Here is a 16,729-nt window from a genome sequence, read left to right as displayed (position 1 = left end):
GGCGCACCTCAGAAAGTAGGTTAGCCTCGGAAGGGATAGGCATTTGGTGAGGAGATAAAAAGCATCGTGGGCATCGATGTCACCTATTCTGTCTTCCATCCTCCTAAGGTCTGCGATTTTCTTGTCGAGGATCTCCTCAATGGCGTTAGACCCGAGGGGAGCTCCAAGGAGGGTGCTGTTCTCGGCCCTAATGACATGGGCTCCAGGCAAGGCAGACCTTATTCTAGCTACGATGTCTGGGTTGGAGGAGACTACTTCACACTTGGAAGGGTTCAGGACGAGACCCAGGCTTTCTTCTTGCTCCCTTATTTTCCTGATATCTGACAAGAGGTGGTCTACGGTGCCAGCTATAGTGCCATCATCCAAAAAACAGATGTTGAACTCGCTGGACAAGCTTTTGGTGATTTCTTTTAAGACTAAGCAGAAAAGAAGGGGAGCAAGAGGATCACCTTGCTGAACACCTTCACATGATCTGATTTCATGTTCACCAAAGAGCAGTTTTGACTCGCCACTGTAGCACGATAGTATGAACGGGTAGAGGGGCCGGAAATGGCGATGTACGGCACAAAGTACTGCATCTCTTCTTACCATGTTGAAGGCATTCTTAAAGTCCAGTTCCCCCTCCCCGCTCAGCTCGTTGTCGCCGTGTGGGGGCTTAGTGGGCGGCTGCCGGAGTGTGATGCTCCTTGGGACAGTCCTCTGTCCTTTTCTAGCCTTGTGCTCCTGCTGCCGTCCTCTCCAATTCTGCTGGGCATCTTTTCCTTTTCCTTCTGTTTCGTTTTTCTCCCCCCTCTTCTCCTATCTGCTTGCCGTTTCCTACCGACCTTTTGCTCGTTCTGGTTCTTCCCTTGGACTTCTTCTATTTTGACGCCCGGGTGCTTGAGGAGGCATACTCATGCACCCGTAGAACTGCAGTACCCGACGTCGAGAGCGAGGGGAACCTTTTATTGTCAATCCCCACTTCGTCACTGAACCCGATCTCGACGGACTGTCGGTTTCTTAAGGTGGCGTTTGTGGGGCGTATACTCGCGACGCACCCCTAGGAGGCCCCGACAAGATCGGCGATAGCTTCTTGTTGGGTGTCCTGCCTCTAATTGTGGCTCCATGGTGGGTGTGGGGGCACATTCGTGAGTGAATTCTTTCTTTCGTCAAGATGATTACCCCTGCTTCGGCTTCTTCTGGTTTACCTTCTCAGGCTCGTGGGGTGGGCGACCAAGCCCCCGAGTCGGTCCGTATTGGAAGACCGGGCTCTGTAGCCTCCGCTGCATTGGGCCCCGACCTTGCTCCTCCTTTGGCCTCTCTGACTCCTTCCTCTGGCTCCCCTCCCTCCTCTGTGGTTGGGTCGAGCCCCAAGCCCCCAGTGGTGACTACCTCGTCCCCTGGCGTGGCTCCTTCTCTAGTTGTAACTACTGCGCCTTTTAACCCCTCTCTCTCTGGGGGTTCTCACCGCCGTCTTCGTCACGGCCGCCCTCGCTCGATTCCTTCCAGTTCTGCTACCTATCAAGCCTTGTTTGGTCCCGCTTCGTGGGCCAAATATTTTGATCTCCTCCCTCTTGATTCTGCGCCTCCTGACGATTTCTCCCTCCATCGACATCTCATTGATTCCGTGGATGCCTCCATTACTTTCAACCCCACTCGTCTCGGTACACGTGTCGTTGCTGCTCCTTCTCAGGATGCTGCTTCCCGCTTGGCTGCCTTATCCTGCCTTGGCGAGACCCCCGTTCGGGTCTCGAAGAACGTTCAGTTGAATGCCAGTGTTGGCACTATTTTGCTCCCGCCCCATGTTGCGACCGGTGTTCGGGACCTACGCGACTGCCACGACGATATTCGACATATCCTCGCTGCCCAGGGCCATTCTATTCTCCAGGTGGACACGTTTACTCGTCCCCCTCATGGTAGTCGCCGTCAACCCCTCCGGGTTGTGAAGATTACCTTTGATGGTAGGACCCTTCCACCCTCTGTCATTCTTGCTGGTGCCAGGTGCTCTGTCCAGGAGTACATTTCTTCTCCTCGGCTCTGCAACAAGTGCTGGAGGTTTGGGCATGGTGCCCTCCGCTGCTCCGGGACTGTCTCTCTCTGTCCTTTGTGTGGTGGCGAAGGTCACTCTAAGTCGGAGTGCACTTCTCCCCAGGCTCGTTGCCTCAACTGCGGTGAGGCCCATCCTACCTTCTCCCGTGCGTGTGTCCATTACAAGCTTGAGGCAGCCGTCCTCAACTTGAAGCACCGGGAGCGTTTATCTTTTCCTGAGGCGAGGCGCCAGGTTCGCCGGCTCCCGCCTTATACTAATATCTCTTATGCTCGCGTGTTGCGCTCTTTCTCTCCTCGTCCTTCCCGCCTTCCTCAGACTCACAACCGTTTCCAGGCCTTGGACCCTGATGCGCCCACTGCCCCCTCCTCTGTCCCTTTGGGTTCTCTCCCGAAGGATCCTCCTCCTGGTCCTCTGTCTGGGGTTCCCCTTCCTTCTACCCGGTCTGTCGTGTCTTCTGTGTCTTCTTCCTCGTCCCCCTCCGATCCTCCTTCCCATCCTCTTCCTCCATCTATTGGCTCTCCCCGCCGCCTGTCGGTGCGGGCGGATGTCCATCGCTCTCCTAACGGCCGTCGTGTGTGCTCTCGTTCGGCTTCTCCTGTTGAGACACTGGAATCCGTTGCCCGGTACGTAGTTGCTGGGACACCGGTCTCTTTAAGTCAGAAGCGTAAGCCTGGCTCCTCTCCTTCCTCTTCCCCGGCGGGTAAGAAGGCTTCGCTTTCTTCCTCAGCTCCTCCTTCTGGCTCTGTTGCTCCTTCCCCTCCCGTTTCAGTGCTTGCACCCCCTGTTCCTGCTATGGAGGTTTCTTTGGCCCCTGCTTCCCTTTCGGTTGCTGCTCTTGCTGGGGTGCGCTCCTCTCTTTCTACTCCCCCTCTTCCTGCTGCTGTCCTTGACTGCTCCTCTCCGTTGTCTCCTCCTCCTCCTCCTCCGGACCCTGCCCGCCCACCTCTGATCTGTTCTCCCGTTTCCTTCCCTCCGTCTTTGCTCAGTTTACCCATGCCCCCTAACCCTGACTTTGCTGACCCTGATCCCGACCCTGATATTCTTTAACGTGCTCTGTTGGTCTTTCGCCTTTGTTTCTTCCTTGTTCTCTGTTTTTGTCCTTTCTCTTCTCGTTGTCCATTCTTCAATGGAACGTTCGAGGTTATTACGCCAATTTCCTCGAACTCCAACTTCTGGTTTCGCGGTTTTCGCCCCTTTGTGTCTGTCTCCAGGAGCCGATGCTTGGTGCTCGTCCTGGTCGTTTTCGTGGCTATTCCTTTCTCTCCCCCCCCCCCAGCCATTGCTGGGGCTTCTAATTCTTCTGCTCTCTTGATTCGGGCTGATGTTCCCTTTGTTCCTTTACTTTTTCCTTCGCCTCTCCATTGTTCTGCTGCTCGTATCTTTGTGGGGAAATGGTACACAGTTTGTTCCATTTATCTCCCCCCGAGTGTCCCGCTCTCTCTTCCTGATTTGAAACACCTCCTAGACTCCTTGCCGGAGCCTGTGCTCCTGCTGGGTGACTTCAATTGTCGTCATTCTCTTTGGGGTGACGTTCTGACGAATACCCGGGGTCGCCTCCTTGAGCCGTTTCTCCTCTCTTCTTCCCTGTCTCTTCTGAATTCTGGTGAGCCCACTCATTTGGACTCTCGAACTCGCACCCTTTCTTGTCTTGATCTTTCTCTCTGCTCTTCTTCTCTTTACTTAGATTTCACATGGCTGGTTCTTGATGACCTCCATGGAAGTGATCATTTCCCCATCCTTGTTTCCTTTTTCTCTTTTCGCCCTTCCCTCTCTTTCCCTAGGTGGCAGTTTGCTAAGGCGGACTGGACCCTATTTTCCCTCAGTGCTACTCTCTCTGACCTCTCCCTTCTGCCCCTCTCTCGCACTCTCCTCCTTTTTCATGACACTGTCTTCGACGCTGCCCTCCGCTCTATTCCTCGCTCTTCCTCTCGGGGTCCACGGAAGTGCGTTCCCTGGTGGAATGCGGACTGTGCTCGGGCTGTCCGCTGTTAGCGTGCAGCCTGGAAGAAGCACCGCCGTAGGCAGACGACCGATTCTTTTCTTTTCTTTCGGAAAGCGAGTGCAGTGGCCCGTAGGGCCATCCGTACGGCTAAACGTGAATGTTGGGCATCTTATGTCTCGACAATTACGTCCGAAACCCCTCTGGCCCAGATCTGGAAGCGTATCCGCAAGATAGCGGGTAAGTTCGTTCCCGATGTTTCACCGGTCCTTCACCTCCATGATACTCTTGTGGCGGACCCGTTGCAGGTCGCTTCCAAACTGGGTTCCCACTTTTCTTCTGTTAGCTCTGGTCTTCATCTTCCCCAATCTTTCCTTCTTCGTAAACCTGTCCTTGAGTCTCGTCCTTTAGATTTCTGCACTCATCTTCAGCGTCCCTATAATGATCCCTTCTCTCTCTCTGAACTTCGTTCTGCCCTGGCCCTCTGCGGTTCTACGGCGGCGGGCTCCGATGGTATTCATTATGAGATGCTTCGCCATCTCCCTCCGAGCACGTCTCAGTATTTACTGAGTCTGTATAATCGGATCTGGGAGTCGTCGTCAGTCCCTGAGGACTGGCTCGATGCCGTTGTCCTCCCTGTTCGCAAACCGGGGTCTCTGGGTACTTCCCCTAAGGACTTTCGCCCTATTGCTCTCACAAGTTGTGTCTGCAAACTCTTTGAACGTATGGTTAACGTTCGTCTGATGTGGTTCCTGGAACACCATCACCTCCTCTCCCCTTCTCAATTTGGTTTCCGCAAGTGCCGCAGCACGACAGATGTCCTGGTGAACTTGGAGGTCTATATTCGTACTGCTTTTGCTGCGAAGACCTCCGTTGTTGCCGTCCTTTTTGACCTAGAAAAGGCTTACGACACCACTTGGCGTTATCATATCCTATCTCAACTTCATTCTTTTGGCCTTCGTGGTCATCTCCCTCTCTTTCTCCGCAGCTTCCTCTCTCGTCGTTCCTTTCGGGTGCGCCTTGGTACCGCTCTCTCTCCCTCTTTTCAGCAATACGAAGGTGTGCCCCAGGGTAGTGTTCTGAGCACTACTCTTTTTCTGGTTGCCCTCAATGGTCTTCTTTCCTCTCTTCCTTCTGGTGTCTTCTCCGCTCTCTATGTCGATGATCTTACCCTTTGTTGTCAGGGTGATGATTCGCCTCTCCTTCAACGCCGGCTTCAACTTGCGATTGATGCCGTGTCGTCTTGGGCCACAGGTCATGGCTTCAAGTTCTCTATTTCTAAGACTTGTGCCATGACTTTTACGCGGAAACGGGTTGTTCTTCGTCCCTCTTTGTCACTTTATGGTCATCCCCTTGAATACAAAGATTCCGCGAAGCTTTTGGGGTTATTCCTTGACACTCGTTTGTCTTGGTCTCCCCATATCTCTTACCTCCGTGTTGAGTGCTCTAAGTCCCTTACCCTCCTTCGGGTCTTGTTCCATACTTCTTGGGGGGCAGATAGGCGCACTCTCCTTGCTTTACATTCCTCTCTCGTCCTGTCTAAGCTCGATTATGGTTGCCCTGCTTACTCGTCTGCTTCTCCTTCTACTCTTCGCCGTCTTGATGCTTTGCACCATACTGGGTTGCGCCTCAGTTCTGGTGCCTTTCGTTCGACTCCCGTCCTTAGCTTGTATGTTGACACTGGCTTCCTGTCTCTCCAGGACCGCCGTGATCGCTACTGTCTTCGCTATCTTGCGCGGTCCTTGCAACATCCTTCCTCTCGCCTCTGTCGTGCTTTAACTTTTACCCCTCCTGCGGTTCCTGTTCCTCTTCACCACCTCCCTCTTTCTGTCCGGTTATCTCGCCTACAGGATTCTCTTTCCGTTCGTATTTCTGATGTTTCTCCTCGTGTTGTTCCTTCTTTGCCCCCGTGGAGGGTCCCTCTTCCGCGGTTTTGTACATCCTTGACTCGTATCACTAAAGCTTTTACCCCTCCTACAGTTCTAAAACGCCTTTTCCTCGAGCACTTTTCTTCTCACTCCCGCTCCGTTTCTGTCTTCACCGATGGGTCTAAGTCAGCGGACGGTGTTGGCTACTCTGTTGTTTTTCCTGATCGCACTTATATGTGTCGCTTGCCTCCGGAGACTAGCATCTTTACAGCGGAACTTTATGCTATTCTCTATGCTCTTCGTCTCCTGCTTTCTCGTTGTCAGTCTTCCTTTGTGGTTGTTGTTGACTCTCGTAGTGCCCTCATGGCTCTCGGGTGCTTTAATCCAGTTCATCCGGTAGTTGTCGAGATCCAGCATTGGCTGTTTCTCGTTCACAGTAAATTTAAGTCGGTTGAGTTTTGTTGGGTTCCCAGCCATATTGGCGTGTCTTTAAATGAGCGTGCAGATGCTGCCGCTAAGGAAGCTGTCCGCTCTTGTCCCATCTCTCGTAAAGGCATTCCGTATTCCGACTTTTACCCGGTTATCCATTCCTCAGTCCTTACCCGTTGGCAGGCTTCTTGGTTGTCTGTTACTGGTAACAAGCTACGTACTCTTAAATGTTGTGTTTCCTCGTGGCCGTCCTCCTTCCACCGTAACCGGCGGTGGGAAACAGCTCTGGCGAGGTTGCGTATTGGCCATACTCGCTTAACCCATGGTCACTTGATGGAGCGCCGCCCTGCTCCTTATTGTCCTAGTTGCATTGTCCCTCTTACGGTCGTGCATGTCCTTCTTGAATGTCCTGACTTCCAAGACGAGCGTGTGTCTTGCTTTCCGACCGCCCCTCGCGGTCACCTGTCCCTCGATAGAATTCTTGGTGACTCGGATACTTTTGATATCGTTCGCCTTATGCGTTTTTGTTCTCGTATTGGCATCCTTGGTGATATTTAGCGCCCTCTGATTATTTTGCGTATTTGATGGTGCTACATAGCCTTCCCGGTTTGGTGCCTTCTTTTGATAATTACTTACTTACTTCAATATTTTTACCTGCTCTAGATACAATGATCAAGATATTGGCGCCGCATGAACGTATAATCATCTAAATTTTGAGTTTGGTGCAGCGGCCTTTTAACACATGTTTTGACTTTTAAACAGTAAAACATGAAGAGAAAGGCTATGTGGCACAAGTTCATTGAGAGCGCTAAATGCATCTCAAAGAGATAATAGAGCTTTAGCTATTATCACTCTCCTCTTTAACTGATAAAATACAGGATGTTTCACACATATCTTGTTATAAATACAAGATATTAATAACAAAGCAGTGAACAAAAAAGCAAGGCAATCAAGTGGAATGGACAACAAGAAACAAATTAAGATTTGTCGAGGCAAATTTCGTAATCAGGTTCTAAACGAAATAGGGGGGAGGTACCCTTTTGAATTAAAAAGTTATTGCTTTACCTGGCCAGGAGCTGGAAAGGCAGGCAGTCAGGAAGGCAAACTAATGCTCGTTTGACACTGCTACAAGCACTTTTTTCCATTTGAGTACAGACCTCCCTCAGAGTCGTCTGTCCTTCTTGTCAATGTATTTCGCAGACATAGTTATTGAATGCTGAGGCAGGTGACCATGTAGTGCAATTGACAAGCATCCTGGGAGGACGAAGGTTAATCATTAGCAAAGGGAAACCTCCATATAAGCATAGTTACAGGTTCCCAAATCCTCACTAACTTTGAGAAAACAAATTTGGGACGGCTCCACATGAAGTCTTGAATTGTGCATTTTCAATAGGTATCATGCTTAAAAGATGAAACCACACCAAATATATGCATATTTGTTTTAAAAAAAAGTACCTTGCGAGAGGTTTGCGAGAACATTAGCTAAAGAAACAAATGAGAGTGGTATAGCTGTTGTGTCATTTACCAACTTTACAAACACAAGGGCAATTACAATGGGGGATAGCGCGAACGCAGTCCCCCGCTAAAAAAAATTTCGCACCCGAGTTAACCACATTTGGGTTAATCGCAAGGGTCAGCGCCACCGGAGTGCAATGGTGAGCCTCGCCCTGGGAAAACGGCCTTCGTGATCACCGTGTCTCCTGTGCCAGGTAAGTATGCCAAGACATTTTAACACGCAACACGCACCTGCCACGACTGGGTACCACCACACTCACAGCTATCTTTATGTTATTGCCGCCCTCCAATTGAACTGTCATTTAACACATTGATTTTTATTTGTTTTGGAATTTATCATGGGTAAGCTTGTTACAAGAAATAATGTAAATACAATCAAGATAGGAATTCATTACAGTAGTGATATGGAACACAGAGTGCTTCGAGTTGCCTATTCAAATAATTAGCTAATAAGTGGGAAGGAAAATTAAATTACCATCCCACAGGTCAGCGCAAGTAGTTCATTAACCGTCTTCTGTGTTATGCGTCCCTCAGAGGGAACACAGACATAGGAATTTCACTTCATTTACATCGAAAGACTAATTAACTAGTGTTGGAGCAAAGCGTTTGTCCCACCTACAATTCTACCGTTTTCTGTCCGGCGTTTGCAGTTTGATGAGGGACTTATCAAATCCTAAATATCTATTATCGATGAGAAATGCAATTGTTTTTAGTATTCTTTTCAATATACAAAAGTTCTCACATTCTTGTAAACCACAAAGATACCTAATATGAGAAAGGAACTTAATATTCTGAACGTTGTTGATCGTGTTACTGAAATTAACTGTCAAATTGGTATAAAAATGCTTTGGCTAACTCATCCTAATCCTTGCGCAGAAGCCCTCCAGAATTTCTTTGTTGAAGATCAGCATTGTTCCAAATGGATAACAAAAACTGGAACTCAACTCAGAATGTATCAGGTTCATGATTTGTACCAAGAGAAACAACAACGGCACTTTTCTGCACCGTGGGAGGTTACACCCTTTCCAGTTTTAATCCCTCCCTTTCCACCCAAGAAGCAAATTAGAGATCAGCCCAAGCTTCGTCTTGAGGCAAAGCTCAACGCCTTAAGCCATATTGATGCTCTGTCCACAGAGCATTCTCTCTCTCAAATCATATACACTGATGGTTCCCTACACCGCACCACGGGTGCAGCTGGAAGTGCAGTTGTACTGACAATGGGCGATGGCTTGTATTTTGAGTGGGGAGTCCGTATAAACAACTGGGCCTCTACCCTTCAGACTGAACTATTTGCCTTGATCCTTGCACTGAAATGTGACCAAGTCTCCAAACTTGATACATTAATTGTAAGTGACACTTTATCATCCTTAAATGCTCTCAACTCTTTAAGCCATAACTGTAACATGCTCGTGTCCGAAGCTAGACACAAATAGTAGGCATCCTTCAGTCTCGGGAGACTATGGAGTTGCGCCCTAGTTGTCAATCCTGGTGCAGCGTCTGGTGTGACTGATGAGGCCAATCCGAGAGTGGCAGTCCATCCCACACCGAGCACAAACGAAGTCCGATTCTGGTCTGTCTTCCTGGTTACCGGCTTTCCTTCTCTGTCTCTGCCTCCGATTCCTTGGCAAGTGACTCCTCGAACTTGGAGAGACCTCGTTGAACAGACTGCCTCCAGGCTGAACGGTCTGTAGCCAGTGTCTCCCATATAGCAAGATCGACGTCCATGGCTTTCAGGTCCCTTTTGCATACGTCTTTGTACCGTAGCTGGGGCTTGCCTACTGGAGGCTTTCCCTGCCTCAGCTCTCCATACAGGAGATCCTTGGGGATCCTGCCGTCGCCCATTCGCACAACGTGCCCGAGCCAGCGCATTCGTCTCTGTTTCAGCATTGTGTACATGCTGGTGATTCTTGCTCTCCCCAAGACGTTGTTGTTTGTCACCTTGTCCTGCCAGGTGATGTCCAAGATGTGTCGAAGGCAGCGCAAGTGGTAGGCATTCAACCGTCTTTCCTGACGGGCGCGGAGTGTCCAAGACTCACTGCCATAAAGGAGAGTGCTCAGGACACAGGATCTGTAAACCTGAATCTTAGTATACTCAGTTAGCCTATTGTTGGCCCACACTCTCTTTGTCAGTCTAGACATGGTAGTAGATGCCTTACCGATGCGTTTGTTTAGCTCCGTATCAAGAGAGAGGGAGTCAGAGATTGTGGAGCCCAGGTACACGAAGTCGTGAACAACTTCCAGTTTGGAATCAGAGATGCCGATGTCAGGTGGGGAGTCCACTCCTTGTCCCATGACTTGTGTTTTCTTCAGACTGATGGTGAGTCCGAAAGCCTGAGAGGCCTCGCTGAAGCGGGTTATGAGCCGTTGGAGGTCTTCAGCTGAGTGGGCAGTGACTGCTGCGTCGTCGGCAAAGAGGAAGTCGCGCAGACACCTCAGCCGAACCTTTGTCTTGGCTCTCAGCCTGGCGAGGTTAAAGAGCTTCCCATCCGACCTGGTCCGGAGGTAAATGCCTTCCGTGACAGATCCGAAGGCGTGCCGCAGCATAACTGCGAAGAAAATCCCGAATAGGGTTGGAGCCAGTACGCAGCCCTGCTTTACTCCACTTCGGATGTCAAAGGCGCCTGATGTTAGGCCATCAAAGACCACGGTGCCCCTCATGTTCTCATGGAAAGATCTGATGATGCTGAGGAGCCTGGGTGGGCATCCGATCTTGGGGAGGATCTTGAACAGGCCATCCCTGCTGACGAGGTCGAAGGCCTTCGTCAGGTCTATGAAGGCTACAAAGAGTGGCTGCTTCTGTTCCCTGCATTTCTCCTGCAGTTGTCTGAGGGAAAAGACCATGTCGATGGTGGACCTGCCAGCTCTGAATCCACATTGTGATTCTGGATAAACTCTCTCTGCAAGTACTTGGAGCCTCTTCAATGCGACTCGAGCAAACAGCTTTCCGACAATACTGAGGAGGGAGATTCCACGGTAGTTGTTGCAGTCGCCCCTGTCACCTTTATTCTTATACAGTGTGACGATGTTGGCATCCCTCATGTCCTGTGGCACCTCTCCTTCTTCCCAGCAGAGGCAGAGAATTTCGTGCAGCTCCATGAGCAGGCTACCTCTGCAGCACTTCAAGGTCTCAGCAGGAATGCCATCTTTGCCAGGAGCTTTACCAGAAGCAAGGGAGTCTAGGGCATCGCTGAGTTCTTCCAGGGTCGGTTCACTGTCGAGCTCCATTAACACAGGCAGACACTCAATGGCGCTCAGGGCATCTTCGGTGACCACATTGTCCCTGGCGTATAGCTCAGAGTAGTGCTCGACCCAGCGCTTCAGCTGCAGTGTCTGGTCCTGAATCACCTCGCCAGTGGCAGATTTCAGAGGAGCGGTCTTCTTCTGGATTGGGCCGAGGGCCTGCTTGATGCCGTCATACATTCCCCTTACATTGCCTGTATCCGCTGCAGTCTGTATCTGGGAGCAGAGCTGGAGCCAATAGTTGTTGGCACATCGCCTGGCGCTCTGCTGCACTTTGCAGCGGACGGCCCGAAGGATCTGTAAGTTGCGCCGACTTGGGCAGGCTTTGTAGGCTGCCAAGGCGTTTCTCTTTTCTTCGATTACAGGTGTCATCTCTTCCGAGTGAGCCTCGAACCAGTCTGCCGACCTGCTGGTCTTCTTGCCAAAGGTGGAAATGGCAGCGTTGAACACAGCGTCTCTGAAGTGCTCCCATCTTTTACAGGCAGTGACCCCAGCTGGGCCAGGAAGAGCTTCCTCGAGCACGTGTGCAAAATCTTCCACCTTGTCCTGGTTGCGGGTCTTGGTGTAGACACAAATACAACAAAATTATTAAGGATGGTAACAGAGTCCATTTCATGTGGTCTCCATCTCATGTTGGCCTCCGAATGCATGATAGAGCTGATAAGTTAGCCAAAGAATCTGCCTTTAAAGGAGCCGTTGAGTGTAACCTTGGATTGTCAATGAGCAATCTGAGAGCAGCAGTACACCGAGAACTTCAACAAGATCTTGTAGATCTGAGGCAAAGTGAAATTCACACCAGTAATTCCATCTATCATCATACTATCATGCAAGAGGAGCCACACATCTATGGATCATCCAATAAAATAAGCAGACTTCTAGAGATGTTACTACTGCTCGGCTTAGACTCGGTTACAAATATCTCTGGGAATTCTCATTATCTGCTGATGTAGACTTGACCAAATGTAAACTGTGTCAACAAAATTATTCGCACACCCTCCGTCACTATGTGATGGAGTGCGAAAAGATACGTGAATTTAGAGACAATTCTATAACCAATGTTCCAGCGATGTGTAAATATTTCATTCAAAATGATCTGCTACCAGAAATTTTAGCTAAATATCCCGAGTTTGCTAACTGTAGGTAGTAACTGAGTGATTGTAATCTATCCACCGCTGCCCACTGGATGGGGGGCGGTGTGCAGGACAAACATATAAATTGACACTAGCTCTCCACATATGTCAGTTGCTTAATTTAGAACCTGTACTTGAGGTCGATCTCGAACCCATTGTTGATGTGACGACTTAAATTTTGATGTATTAAATTTTGTAACTAGCTCATCAAGATTGTAACTTGCTTAGCTAAATGAATTGTGGGGTTCAGTCCCTGAGCCCATTATGTGCCTCTGTAACCCTTTCCACTACCGCCCACGGGATGGGTATGGGGTGCATAATAAATGAACAAAACTAAACTTGTAAAGTCACTAGTAAGCATAGCGTTTCGGGCAGGTCCTTAATCCTAATTTTCCCATGGAATACGACCCGCTAAATCGTTTAACAACCCCCAGGCACACATTCACTGCTGGGTGAACATAGGCTACAGTTAAGGCCTTGCACACTATCAATCCACCCCGGGTAGGATAAGAAGCCCTGGCCAAAGGGCTTGCAAAGCGCCGGGCAAGTGCACTGCAAACCACTGCGCCACAAAGACTGTTCAATTAAGCACATTTGTGTTCGTGTGCGCGCGACAGCACACAGCAACGTGCATATTTCTCCCATTGTGACTACAAATACAAACGTCAGCAATTAATGCTTGCACTTGATGTAACACTTCATTTAGCCTCTGTGTTGGCTTCCTAGAGTAATAAATCACAAACTTTTAGTTGTACCTACACGTACGGACTCCCTCATTTTCTTAGGGCTGACTATATGCAACTGTACAAAATAATCATTATTAATGTGTTATATTCACATGAATATGTTCTGTGATGCGTTGTATGCCTTAAAATGTTTAATTTCTCACAAATAATTATCTAATTCGTTGCTTGTTTTTTTTCGTAGAAAATTCTGTGGTTTGCAGGGAACTGAAGATATATATAGTGCATCATCTCCCAACGTTTCTCCATAGTCGGGGAAAGGAAGCCAGTAAGTATATAGAGCTATCCGGGTCGCCCTATAACAGGCCAACTATTAATCAACTTCTCCCACGAGGCCACCCACGTCACCAATTGTTCAACTTATGGAAAATTATTTAATACAAGGTGAACAGATGCATCAGATGAAGGGAAAGGTGCCCTTCCATTTCAGTTCCGACCGGGAATCGAACGCGGGATATGTATAAACACAAATATATGTATAGGATCAACAGCCAAGCCTACCAGACGTGTAGGAGGGAGTGAGTGCCTGAGTGCAGAGAAAGGCATGATCACGACCGATGGCCCCCCCCCCAAAGCAGAAGCCAACGATAACTTGACAAGTTAGACCAGCAATTTATTATGCAGGTATTATATACACATTCACAATTATGGGCCCTGATAATATAGACACTTAACATGAATGCCTCTTAATTGTAGACTATTGGTGTGAATTAGTGAGCGCAAATAAACGATTATAACGTCGATGAACCCCGGCCCATATTGTGTATATATATATATATATATATATATATATATATATATATATATATATATATATATATATATATATTTATATATATATATGTCGTACCTAATAGCCAGAACGCACTTCTCAGCCTACTATGCAAGGCCCGATTTGCCTAATAAGCCAAGTTTTCCTGAATTAATATATTTTTCCTAATTTTTTTCTTATGAAATGATAAAGCTACCCATTTCATTATGTATGAGGTCAATTTTTTTTTATTGGAGTTAAAATTAACGTAGATATATGACCGAACCTAACCAACCCTACCTAACCTAACCTAACCTATCTCTATCGGTTAGGTTAGGTTAGGTAGCAGAAAAAGTTTGGTTAGGTTAGGTAGTCGAAAAAACATTAATTCATGAAAACTTGGCTTATTAGGCAAATTGGGCCATGCATAGTTGGCTGAGAAGTGCGTTCTGGCTATTAGGTACGACATATATATATATATATATATATATATATATATATATATATATATATATATATTTATATATATATATGTCGTACCTAGTAGCCAGAACGCACTTCTCAGCCTACTATGCAAGGCCCGATTTGCCTAATAAGCCAAGTTTTCATGAATTAATGTTTTTTCGACTACCTAACCTACCTAACCTAACCTAACCTAACTTTTTCGGCTACCTAACCTAACCTAACCTATAAAGATAGGTTAGGTTAGGTTAGGTAGGGTTGGTTAGGTTCGGCCATATATCTACGTTAATTTTAACTCCAATAAAATAAAATTGACCTCTTACATAATGAAATGGGTAGCTTTATCATTTCATAAGAAAAAAATTAGAGAAAATTTATTAGTTCAGGAAAACTTGGCTTATTAGGCAAAATGGGCCTTGCATAGTAGGCTGAGAATTGCGTTCTGGCTACTAGGTACGACAAATATATATATATATATATATATATATATTTATATTTATATATATATATATATATATATATATATATATATATATATATATATATATATATATATATATATATATATATATATATATATATATATATATATATAATGAGATTCAGACCGAGAGAGAGTCAGCTAGAGAAAGATAGCTAGAGAAAACTAGAGAGCGAGAAAGAGAGAGAGACAGTGAGATAGAGACAGTGAGAGAGATATAGTGAGAGCGAGACAGCTTGTAGAGTGAGTGAGAGAGAAACAGTGAGAGCGAGACAGCTAGAGAGTGAGTGAGAGTTAGAGAGAGAGCTAGAGAGAACTTTAGAGAGAGAGAAAGAGTTAGAGAGTGTAAGAGAGAGAGAAACGAACTGAAAATAAGGCAGACAAAATAAGAGACTGACGCAGTCGCATAACGGCTGGGAGGTAGTCACGATTGTGGCTGGCTGGCTGGCTGGCTGGCTGGCGAGTCACGTATTCCTAAATATGTCTGAAAAATAAATAGTTAATTCTTGCAAGGTATTCTTTACAAATAGAACACAAATATTCTTCACAGTGTTTCACATTGTGGCTGGGGAGAATGACTATAATAGGCGCCTATCCTTAAATGTACTCCTCTATTCATGCAGCACTGTGTACCTAGTTGTTAAACGATTGGCAGGTAATATTTCAGGGGAACTATACATAGTGGGTAAGGCTCTGGGAATCGACGGCTCTCAGCCTGCTAACATGACCCAGCAGTCTTCTGTTCCTGTATCCACCTGTGTGTATTTATATTTATAAATAACCTAGTTGGAATGGTCTATCAGAACAAATCGATAAACAATACCAAAAAAGTAAAAACTAATCCGTTAGATATTTATATTTGCAAAATAGATTCATAAACACTAACTATTCCGGCAATATCCTCTCTTGTTATTAACATAATATTTACACTTCTTTACTGTCACCATCAGTCTTCTTCAATCGGGTACGTACGCACATACGAACACAAACATACACTAGAAACAAAACTAAATTTTATTACCTAATATCAGGGCTCTTAATTGTGAATGATCAAGATCAAGGGAAAGCAGATGCTTCAATATTTTTACCTGCTCTAGATACATTGATCAAGATATTGGCGCCGAATGAACGTATAATCATCTAAATTTTGGGTTTGGTGCAGCGGCCTTTTAACTCATGTTTTGACTTTTAAACAGTAAAACATGAAGAGAAACGCTATGTGGCACAAGTTCTTTGATAGCGCTAAATGCATCTCAAAGAGATAATAGAGCTTTAGCTATTATCACTCTCCTCTTTAACTGATAAAATACAGGATGTTTCACACATATCTTGTTATAAATACAAGATATTAATAACAAAGCAGTGAACAAAAAAGCAAGGCAATTAAGTGGAATGGACAACAAGAAACAAATTAAGATTTGTCGAGGCAAATTTCGTAATCAGGTTCTAAACGAAATAGGGGGGAGGTACCCTTTAGAATTAAAAAGTTATTGTTTTACCTGGCCAGGAGCTGGAAAGGCAGGCAGTCAGGAAGGCAAACTAATGCTCGTTTGACACTGCTATAAGCACTTTTTTTCCATTTGAGTACAGACCTCCCTCAGAGTCGTCTGTCCTTCTTGTCAATGTATTTCGCAGACATAGTTATTGAATGCTGAGGCAGGTGACAATGTAGTGCAATTGACAAGCATCCTGGTAGGACGAAGGTTAATCATTAGCAAAGGGAAACCTACATATAAGCATAGTTACAGGTTCCCAAATCCTCACTAACTTTGAGAAAACAAATTTGGGACGGCTCCACATGAAGTCTTGAATTGTGCATTTTCAATAGGTATCATGCTTTAAAGATGAAACCACACCAAATATATGCATATTTGTTTTAAAAAAAAAGTACCTTGCGAGAACATTAGCTAAAGAAACAAATGAGAGTGGTATAGCTGTTGTGTCATTTACCAACTTTACGAACACAAGGGCAATTACAAAGGGGGATAGCGCGAACGCAGTCCCCCGCTATAAAAAATTTCGCACCCGAGTTAACCACATTTGGGTTAATCGCAAGGGTCAGCGCCACCGGAGTGCAATGGTGAGCCTCGCCCTGGGAAAACGGCCTTCGTGATCACCGTGTCTCCTGTGCCAGGTAAGTAT

At 46.7% G+C, this 16,729-nt stretch overlaps 1 long non-coding RNA gene and 2 other non-coding genes across 3 annotated transcripts in view; 1 reads left to right on the top strand and 2 right to left on the bottom strand.

Moving 5' to 3' along the window:
• LOC138351516 (uncharacterized) overlaps positions 1 to 12,578 on the top strand; it is a 29,239-nt gene extending 16,661 nt beyond the window's left edge. The window contains exon 3 of the long non-coding RNA XR_011222481.1: positions 11,502 to 12,578. This is a non-coding gene — a long non-coding RNA (uncharacterized lncRNA). The remainder of the gene's footprint in view (positions 1 to 11,501) is intronic.
• LOC138351758 (U1 spliceosomal RNA) lies at positions 7,820 to 7,982 on the bottom strand. The gene has a single exon (XR_011222623.1). It is a non-coding gene; the product is annotated as a U1 spliceosomal RNA (small nuclear RNA).
• Positions 12,579 to 16,566: 3,988 nt separating the features above from the next.
• On the bottom strand, positions 16,567 to 16,729 carry LOC138351761 (U1 spliceosomal RNA). Its single transcript, XR_011222625.1, has one exon. It is a non-coding gene; the product is annotated as a U1 spliceosomal RNA (small nuclear RNA).

Source organism: Procambarus clarkii, chromosome 50 (genome assembly GCF_040958095.1).
Source record: "Procambarus clarkii isolate CNS0578487 chromosome 50, FALCON_Pclarkii_2.0, whole genome shotgun sequence".
NCBI classification, from domain to species: Eukaryota; Metazoa; Arthropoda; class Malacostraca; order Decapoda; family Cambaridae; genus Procambarus; species Procambarus clarkii.
The sequence above is the reverse complement of the archived record's forward strand: the minus strand, read 5'-3'. Positions and strand labels throughout refer to the sequence as shown.